This window comes from Arachis ipaensis, chromosome B4 (genome assembly GCF_059453495.1).
Source record: "Arachis ipaensis isolate K30076 ecotype BB chromosome B4, ASM5945349v1, whole genome shotgun sequence".
NCBI classification, from domain to species: domain Eukaryota; kingdom Viridiplantae; phylum Streptophyta; class Magnoliopsida; order Fabales; family Fabaceae; genus Arachis; species Arachis ipaensis.
In genome coordinates this window covers 112,407,886-112,418,506 of record NC_142439.1, presented here as the reverse complement: position 1 = coordinate 112,418,506, position 10,621 = coordinate 112,407,886, and positions in this window count along the sequence as shown.

Genomic DNA, 10,621 nt, shown 5'->3' with positions numbered 1-10,621 from the left:
TGACAGACAATGGGACCCTCTTTAAGATTTTTTGGTGAGCTCTTTCTGATTTTTCACTCTGTTTTCTCATTTTCTACTCCGAAAGTTGCAGTTTTCTCTCCTCTCTTTGATCTCTATCTATTATTATGAAAAAGTTAGATGTTTTTGCTGCCACAGACAGAAAGGGTAAATTCTGTCAAAACTGTAACCGTTCCGGGCACCTCTTCTCAGATTGTCTTTCTGTTGAATGTTGCACATGCCTCCAAAAAGGTCACATTAGCTACCGTTGTTCACAGCTATTCTGCCATTATTGCAAGCTCTCGGGATATTTGATTACTGCATGTCCTACTTGTCCACCACGTCCTGATCACCTCAAGCATGCTTGTCATCCCAACTTTTCCAAGAATATGTCTGCTTCTACTGTTGCTGCTACTACTGAATCTACCACCTCTGCTCCTCTCAACTCGTCTCCTATCTCTCTCTCTAATATTGCGTCTCTTCTTAAGCATCTTCTCTCCCTTTCTGGTAATACTCTTGCTACTTTTTTGACTCCTCCAGGTAATTCTACATGGTACTTTGATTCCAGTTGCATTAATCACGTGTCACCTTTGTGTCATCTCTTTTCGTCTTTATCTACCACTACAAATGTACCTTCTGTCAATACTGCTAATGGTTCCCTCTTGCATGCAACACATAAGGGTTCTATTTCCAGTCAACTCTTAATCTCCCTGATGCTTATTATATTCTCAAGTTGAACTTTAACCTTATTTATGTTGGTCAACTTGTTGATCTCGGTTTTGATGTCACTTTTTCCATTTCTGGTTGTCGTGTACAAGATCATCAGACGAAACAAATTGTAACAGCCCAGACCACCCGCTAGCACGATATTGTCCGCTTTGGCACACAAGGCCTCACGGTTTACCTTTGACGATAGGAATGATAGCCGAAGCCCCCCACACTCACTCATCAAAACGCGTCATGCTAGGGAGAGGTATCCACACCCTTATAAGGCATGCTTCGTTCCCCTCCCCAACCGATGTGGGACCTTACACAAATCATCGGAACTAAATGTAAGGTTGGAAGGTTGTTTGAACTCGAGAATCTTCATATTCCTTCTGTGCCAAATCTCTATACTGCTTCTTCTCCATCTACCCTTCACTTATGTCATCAACGTCTTGCCCACAACTCCTTAAGAAAGTTACGTCCTCTTGTGTCTCAGGGTGTCTTGGGTCAGGTTTCTAATGAATCTTTTGATTGCATTTCTTGACAAACTGCCAAACAACCTGCTTTATCTTTTCACAATAATTTTGCTTGCTCTCCTTTTGACCTTATTCACTCTGATGTTTGGGGCCCTGCTCCCACCGCTTCTATGGGGGGGAGCTCAATACTTTGTCATTTTTATTGATGATTATTCACGCTATACTTGGGTTTATTTGATGGCTAATCGCCATGAGTTACCTCATATTTATATTAACTTCGCTACTATGATTAAAACTCAGTTTTTCAAGATCATTAAGGTTTTTTGACGCGATAATGCTATGGAATACCGTGATTCCAAACATTTAGCCTTTCTTGCAGAACAGGATACTTTGTCTGAGTTTTCTTACCCTGGTACCTCTCAACAAAATGGTCGAGCTGAACACAAACACTGTCACATTCTTGACTCTGTTCGTGCAATGCTTCTTTCTTCTTCGTGTCCTGAGTGTACTTGAGGTGAAGCCGTTCTTACTGCTATTCATGTTATCAATAGACTTCCTTCGTCTGTTCTTGGTAATGTTACTCCCTTTGAGCATCTTTTTCATACCTCTCCAGATTATATTTCTCTTTGAGTTTTTGGTTGCGTCTGTTTCGTTCTTCTTTAGCCTCATGAACATAGTAAGCTTAAACCTCGAGCTCGCATGTGTTGTTTTCTTGGTTATGACACTGAACACAAGGGTTATCGTTGTTGGGATCCTCTCTCTAAATGTATTCGTATATCTCGTCATGTTGTCTTCTGAGAGCATCAAATGTTTTCTCGATTTTCCTCCTTTGAGTCCGTTCCTCTTACTCAGTCACCTTTCTTCACTAACCCTAATGTTGACCTTTTTCTTAGTGCTGAATCTATAGGTTTTATCTCGGGTCACTCTCTACAGCCTCCTGCTTTTCTGCCTTCTCCATCGCCTGATGATTCCAGACCAGACGCCGATCCTGCTCCTACCGTCCTGCATCCTCCTACACTTGTTCTTCTAGGGTAAGAAATCCACCTCCTCATCTTCTTGATTATCATTGCTTTTCTACTATTCTTTATGAACATGAACCTAAGTCATTCAGAGAAGCCTCCACAAATTCAAATTGGCAACAAGCAATGCAGGAAGAAATACATGCACTTCAAAAAGCACACACTTGGGACTTGGTTGATCCTCCCTCTAATCAGAAAGTTGTGAGCAGTAGATGGGTATACAAGATCAATACTCGCTCCAATGGCTTTATTGACCATTATAAGGCACGCTTAGTTGCTCAAGGTTGTACACAAGAGTATGGTATTGACTATGAAGAGATTTTTGCTCCTGTTGCTCATCTCACATCTGTTCGATTTCTTCTTGCCATTGTTGCGGTTAAAAAATGGTCTCTCAGTCAGATGGACGTGAAGAATGCATTTCTTAATGGAGATTTGAAAAAGAAGGTCTATATGAAACCACCTCCAGGTTATCTATGTCCTTCTAACAAAGTCTGTCTCCTTCGCAAGGCACTTTATTGTCTTAAGCAAGCTCCTCATGAATGGTTTGACAAGTCTAGCACCACGATCTGCAATCTCGATTTCACTTTCAGCCCTCATGAGAATGCGCTTTTTATTCGTAAAAGTGAACGTAGAGTTGTTCTTCTGCTTTTGTATGTTGATGACATGATCATTACTGGAGATGATGTTGATGGTATCGCTGATCTCAAAGCCTCCCTTCACCATACCTTTGAGATGAAAGCTCTTGGTTCTCTCAGCTATTTTCTTGGTCTCGAGGTCAATCCACAGATGATGGCATCTATCTCTCTCAGGAAAAGTATGCTTCAGATCTTCTTGCTCGCGCCGAAATTACAGATAGTCGCACTGAGTATACTCCCCTTGAGCCTAATGTTCGATTTACCCCTATGGATGACACTGTTTTGGATAATCCTACTCTCTATCGACAGTTAGTTGGAGGTCTCGTCTACTTGACTGTCACCCGACCAGACATCGCCTATCTAGTTCATGTACTTAGCCAGTTCTTATCAGCTCCTCGTACTATTCACTATGCGGCAGTTCTTCGCATTCTTCGCTACATCAAAGGTACCCTATTTTATGCCTTTATTTTTTTGCTCATTCATCTTTGTCCCTTCAGGCATACTCCGATACTTATTGGGATGGTGATCCCACTGATCGTCGTTCTACTACTGGTTACTGTTTGTTTCTTGGCGACGCCCTCATTTCTTGGCGTTCTAAGAAGCAAATGTTCACTGCTCGATCAAGCACAGAAGCTGAGTACCGTGCTCTCGCTGACACTGCTGCTGAGGTTGTCTCGATTCGTTGGCTTCTCGAAGATTTGGGTGCTCCTCAATCGTCCCCTACTAATGTTTTTTGTGACAACCGAAGTGCTATTTAGATTGCCCATAATGATGTGTTTCATGAATGTGTAAGGTCCCACATCGGTTAGGTAGGGAAACGAAGCATGGCTTATAAGGGTGTGGATACCTCTCCCTAGCATGACGCGTTTTGACGAGTGAGTGTGGGGGGCTTCAACTATCATCCCTATCGTCAAAGGCAAAACCGTGAGTCCTTGTGTGCCAAAGCGGACAATATCGTACTAGCGGGTGGTCTAGGCTGTTACAGATGGTATCAGAGCCGGAGTCCAGATCGCTGTGCCAGTGAGGGCGCTGGGCTCCCTTAGGGGGGTGGATTGTAAAGTCCCACATTGATTGAGGAGGGGAACGAAGCATGCCTTATAAGGGTGTGGATACATCTCCCTAGCATGACGCGTTTTGACGAGTGAGTGTGGGGGCGGGGGTTTCGGCTATCATCCCTATCGTCAAAGGCAAAACCGTGAGGTCTTGTGTGCCAAAGCGGACAATATCGTGCTAGCGGGTGGTCTGGGCTATTACAAATGCACCAAAAATATTGAGATTGATTGTCACTTTATTTGGCAACGTATCCTTATTGATGCTTGATAAACCCATATTTTATGATATATTTTGTGCCTAATTTAAGTGATTTATTCAATCCTTCACTCACTTATTCATATAAATTGCATGGTTTTACTTTCCCTTCCTTATTATGTGATGTATGTGAAAAACATGTTTTCTATGCTTTAAAAATAATTATTTTAATTGCCCTTTTACTTCCATTCGATGCGGTGATTCGTGTGTTGAGTAATTTCAGATCTTCTAAGGCAAGAATGACTTAAAGGATGGAAAGAAAACATACAAAAATGGAAGGAAAGCATAAAACAGAGTTTTTGAAGAAACTGGCAGTGACGCGATCGCATGGATGACGCGGCCGCGTGCCAACGCGAACTAGCAGTGACGCGACCGCGTGATTGACGCGACCGCGCGCCTTAAGCGAAATGCATATGACGCGGACGCATGACTGAAGCGACCGCGTGACAAGGAAAACTCCAATTGACGCGACCGCGTGACCCACGCGGCCGCGTGACCCACGCGGCCGCGTGACAGAGGCCACGCACCAGAAATTACAGAAAATGCTCTCAGCGATTTCTGAAGCCCTTTTTGGCCCAAATCCAAGTCCAGAAGGCACAGATCATAGGTTATGAACTGGGGGAATGCATCCATTCGAAGGGAGAGTCTCCAATTAGTTAGTTTTCATGATTTAGATTTAGTTTGAGAGGGAGATTCTCTCCTTTCTCTCTTTAGGATTAGGATTTAGAATTAGGATTTCTTTTACCTTTAGGATTATCTCTTTTTATCAGGTTCAATATTCCTTTTTAATTACTTGTCTTCTTAATTTATTTATGAATTCTTCTATGTTATAGATTACTCTTTTGAATTAATGTTATTTGAGGTATTTCAGTTTACAATTACTCTCTTTTATTTATGTTATTGTTATTCCCAATCTGAAGAAATTTTTATTCTAGTAGATTTACTTTTTCCTTTTGGTCTTGGTTAAGAAATCAGTAACTCAGGAGTTATCAAACTCAAACATGATTGATAATCGTTATCTTTGCTAATTGAATTGAACTTCAATAATCCCAATCTTTCCTTAGGGATTAACTAGGATTTGAGGATCTAACTAATTAGTCACTTGACCTTCCCTTGCTCTAGCAAAGGTTAACTAAGTGGAATTAAGATTCAATTTTCACCATCATTGATAAAGATAACTAGGATAGGACTTCCAATTTCTCATACCTTGCCAAAAGTGTGTTTTACAGTTATTTATTTACTTTACAGTCTTTTACTTATTTCAATTGCAATTTAAATTACTTGACCCTCATCTTTGAACCCCCAATTTACAATTTCCATAACCAATAATAAGAACATACTTCCCTGCAGTTCCTTGTGAAGACGACCCGAGGTTTGAATACTTCGGTTATCAATTTTTAAGGGGTTTGTTACTTGTGACAACCAAAACGTTTGTAAGAAAGGAATTTTGTCGGTTTAGAAGCTATACTTACAACGGGAATTTATTCTGAATTCTAGACCACACAAAAGTTCTCTCTTCAAAATGGCGCCGTTGCCGGGGAACTACAATTGTGTGCCTTATTATTGGTTATTGTAAATACTTTTCTTTTACTTGTTTATTTGTCTCTATTTTCCCCTTTTATTTCCATTAGCTACTATGAATTCTCACCCCTCTCGCTTTGAGTTTGGGCCTAATATTGTTTAAAGGAGTGAAAGTTATAACAGGAACATGCATCAAGGTCAGAGCAATCAAAGATGGATGGAGCCAAGAGGATCTGATCAACCCTTTAGGCAACAATACCCTCCAAGATATCATGGACAAAGACCATTCTACAATGCATACCAAGCCAATAGACATGGTGGACAACCTTGTAACTACCAACAAGTCCCACCCCATGCCTATAGACCATCCTCTCAACACAACTTCGAACCACCACACTCACAAGCTCCTTTTCACCATTCGCCACCATATGATCCTCATTTACCCCGATTCCAATCCAATTACTCCCAAACACCACCACTTCCCAATGTACCACGTCCAAATCCATCACCCCGAGAATCAGAGGTTCGCCTCAAGGAAATAGTAGATCAACTTCAAACAACCCTTTATCAACTAGAGCAAGCAATAAGTCAATTATCTTCTAGACATTCGAACATTCAAGGACCTCCCACAACTCCGTGTGGACAATCTAATGATGAGCGTAGCATGAAGGAGATACTAGAAACTCCAGTGGATAGAACAGGGCATGACTTCGTACTGGAACAAGTAGAGGAAGCTGTCATTATACAAGAAGAAGAGTTGGTTGAAGACCTAGGAGACGCTGAGCCTCCATGAGAATCCAGAGTTGTGGAGAATTCTGTCAAGGATGTTACAATTGATGCTAAGGAGGATAGTACACAACCCCAAGGAAAGTCTTTTATGAGGAACTAGACGGAATACTCCAAGAAGCAAGTTTCCTTGATGATGATAGTCACGAGTCAAGTTCTCCTAGTAATGAACTTGCATCCTCAAGTGAATTCTCTGAGATCGAAGAGTCTTCCCCAAGTGAATACGAAGATGATACGGAGGTAGATTTCTCTCAACCTCCCGTTTATGACTTAAGTGACGAGGAAGACATAGAAAGCTTTGATCAGGACATGGATGCAATTGAAGAAGTCTGTGAGGAAGTGAAGAAATTCACAGAAGAGTACAAGGGAGTAGAACTTACAAAACCACTAGAAACACTTATCCCAAGGCCATTACCACCCAATACAAGATTCAAGTGGGTACAATCCTTAACCTTTAACTTTATTTTTCCACTTGAATATGGTTTGCTTGAAACAGATGGCCAGCTTAGAGCTCTCTGCGGCTTTAAGAGTAAGAGGGAAATGGCTCGTGCTCAGAGCTGGTGTACACAGTTCAATAAGGTTCCACGCCTCAACTCAAAGTGCACGGATTGGCATCACAATCAATCGAATGCATCTCGGAGAACGTTTGGTCACCTTGGTGAGAACCTAATTTCTTAACCACCCGGATGGAGAAATATAGATCAAGACGAAGGCGGATTTAAAAGCCAAGTTTGGGATCCTGAAATCTATTCTGACATTCGTCACCCCGGGAGCCTGAGAATATGTTTGAAGCTGCTCAGAAGCTTTACATGCCTAGTTTGGGACCCTGGAGGCTATTGGCATTCCAAGCATTGGTGGAGATTTCTGGATGAATTTAAGCATAAGCCCCCATAACAGGAAGCTCATCCAATGTCCAACTTAAGGACTTTAACTAAAAGTGCTAGGTGGGAGACAATCCACCATGGTATGGTCGTTTCTTTTTCAGTTTTATTTCGTATTATTTATTTTTATTATCCTTTTCAATTGAACCTGAATATTATTCATTTGCATTGCATACCTGTGTAAAAAGAAGAAAGAAGAAAGGGTGCGCGACGCGACCGCATCATTCATGCGATCGCGTCAGTTGCGAAAAACACTTCCCACGCATCCGCGTCATTCACGCGGCCACGTGATCTGGAGATCGGCGTAAAATCCCCAACATCCAGAGAGTTAGCCTGGAATCGTGTGGCCATTATGCGTTTCGCACAAAACGCCCACGCGATCGCGCCAACCCCGCGATCGCATCACTTGCACAACACTCATCCCACGCGAAAGCGTGAGCGACGCGACCGCGTCGTGTGGATTGCACACCACCCCAAAGGAGACAGAGAGTTACGCTGAAACGACGCTGGAATCGTGCGTTTAGCACAATTTCCAGCGACGCGGTCGCATGCCTCATGCGACCGGGTCATTCACTCCTTTATCCATTCCATGCAATCGCATGCCCCACACGATCGCGTCAACCCCCATTCCACCCCAGCCATGTGACCGCGTGCCCCACGCGATCGCGTGGATTCAAATTTAATAACCCCCAGCCACGCGAAACCCTACCCATTCGCGCCCCCCAGCCCCCTCTCCTTCCTCTCTTCTCTCCACAGCCACCACCCACAACTTCCAGCCACCACCACCGCCTACCGCAACCCCCGACGACCACCCAAAAGCCACCGCCACGCCACCCCCTTCCTCCTTCCCCCTCTTTCTTCTTTTTCTTTCCTCTTCTCCCTCCACCCCCGCTGCCCTACCTCTGCGCACCACCACCTCACCGCGCCGCCGTCCCAGCCGCACCACCCACTACCACCAACGCCCCCTTCCCCTCCCAACCCCATTACCCTTCCCGAAATCCCCCTTCCTCCAAACAGCCCTCACCGCTGCCGTGCCACCCTCCACTGCCGCGTCAGCCGCCACCACCACCATCCCCCAGCCACCTCTCTGCCCCATTTTCTTTCCTACGCCTTCCAGGTTCCGCTGAATGCCATCCTTCTTTCCATTCATCGTTAATTTCTTATTTTTTTTGTTTATGTTCATATTTAGGCTAGTTAGTTATGCATGTTGTAGTGGATTCTAGGTTGTTAAGTAGCCTACGATGTGGTTAGTGGATTTAGGCATGTTTAATTGCGCTGTTCATGTTCCTTGTTTTCTAATTTTCGCAATTCTGCTGTTGTTGTGATGTTAGTATTGTTCATATGCTGTAATTTCTTGTTTCATGCTGCTTTTTACACTGCTTTTCCATGTTCATATTCCCTTTATGTAATTGCAGCTATATTTTAATTCATATGAGCTACTCTGATTGCTGTTTAAATTCTGGGAACATCCAATTTTAGCCGGAATGCTGCCCAAATTTCTGTAAATTGTTTTGATTTTCATTCCTGTTTTGGTTTTGGAAAACTTGCACTCTGCTTTATTCAGCTTTTACCAAACCAATTCATGAATGACAGGGCAAGCTTTCTTATTCTTTTTAATTTCCTGATTTATAAATTGCATCTTGGATGATTCAATTCCACTTTTTTCTATTTTCATTTGATTCATCCTTAACTTCCTTGTTTGAATTTGAGTTATCTGTTGCTTTAATTTGAGAATTCTCGTTATTTAGAAAATGCTCATCATGCCACTTACTCTAACCCACTTTTTACTAATTCACTAATTTTAACTTCCTAACCTCTTTTTCATTCCTAACCCACTTACCTTTCAAAACATCTCTTCTGGTTTTTCACTATTCTCTCTAACATTCTAACCAAGGCATGACAGACATTTTTCCTACTTAACATGAATCCTTTTACATTTTGGATTGTGAATTTTTATTCTCGGACTTTTAACTCATATACAATCCTTAATGCACATTTACTTAACTCCTTTCCATTATTCTATTTCTCCTTTGCAATTATATGCTTCTTTCGATTAATTGCCTACCTGCTTTTCTATTTTTATTATATCATGGTTTTCTATTTTTCAGGATGTCTGACACCCAAAGAAAGGGAAAAGGAAAGGCAACATCTGGCAAATAGAAAAGAGGAGAATCCTCTATGTCTATACTAGACATCATGCACGACGACTCCTGGTGGGAGAAACACTTTACCCCGCAGGAGAAGGCTGACCAGCAACTTCCTGCTACTGATCCCATTAAGTTTGCAAACTGATACTGCGAGTTGAAGTATCCGGTGTTTGCAACCTCCAGGAACCTGTACCTAGAGAGGACTCTGAAGATCCCAGAAGAACTCCAGCAATACACCTCTGATCAGATCAAACAAAGAGGCTGGTTCTTCCTGGAGAGAAACCTGACTGAGGTTAATGCATCTTGGGTAAGGGAATTCTACTGCAATTACTTCAAAACTTCCCTAGATGCAGTGAACTTAAGAAGGAAGCAGACACTGGTCACTGAAGAGGCCATAGAGGATGTTCTGAAGCTCCTGCCTAAATCCGATCAGCCAAATGGTTATCAACAAGCTGAGGAGGATATGCGCTTCATGAAGTTTGATTGGGATGCAGTCAAGGCCAGGATAGCCCTTGACCCGACTGTTCCATGGGTCATAGGTCAGAACACCACCATGCCTAAGGGAATCAAGCGGGCATACTTGAATGATGAGGCTCGGCTATGGCATCAGATCCTAAGCAACTTTATTATGCTGAGTACTCACGAGACGGAGCTACCTGCCGCTATGATCACCCTCCTATGGTGTGTGATGGAGGGTAAGGACCTGTACCTGCCACGATTCATTCGGTACTACATGGCCAGGGTCCACGTCCGAGGCACTCTCTCCTTCCCATATCTGATTACACAGCTAGGCCGTCGAGCTGACGTGCCTTGGGAGGATGCTGATGAGAAGCCACTTGCTGCAGAATGTAAGAAAATTATCCTTCACAGCAGGAACTTTCTGGCTTTGGGCTACAGATCTCCATTCCTCACTCCTACTAATGAGACAGCCACACCATCTGCCGGCCCCTCTTCCTCTACAGCTACCCCTGCTACCATCACTGCACCTCCACCTGCCTCAGAGCCAGTTTATCACTTAGTGCACCGCCTGTTTCAGCAGCTAGACCAGATGGAACGCCGCAACTGGCGGCGATACGAGAGATCTGAGCATCGCAGCAAGCGACGCTATGAGCACCTGAAGCTGATGATCCGTGTTGGCAGCGACAT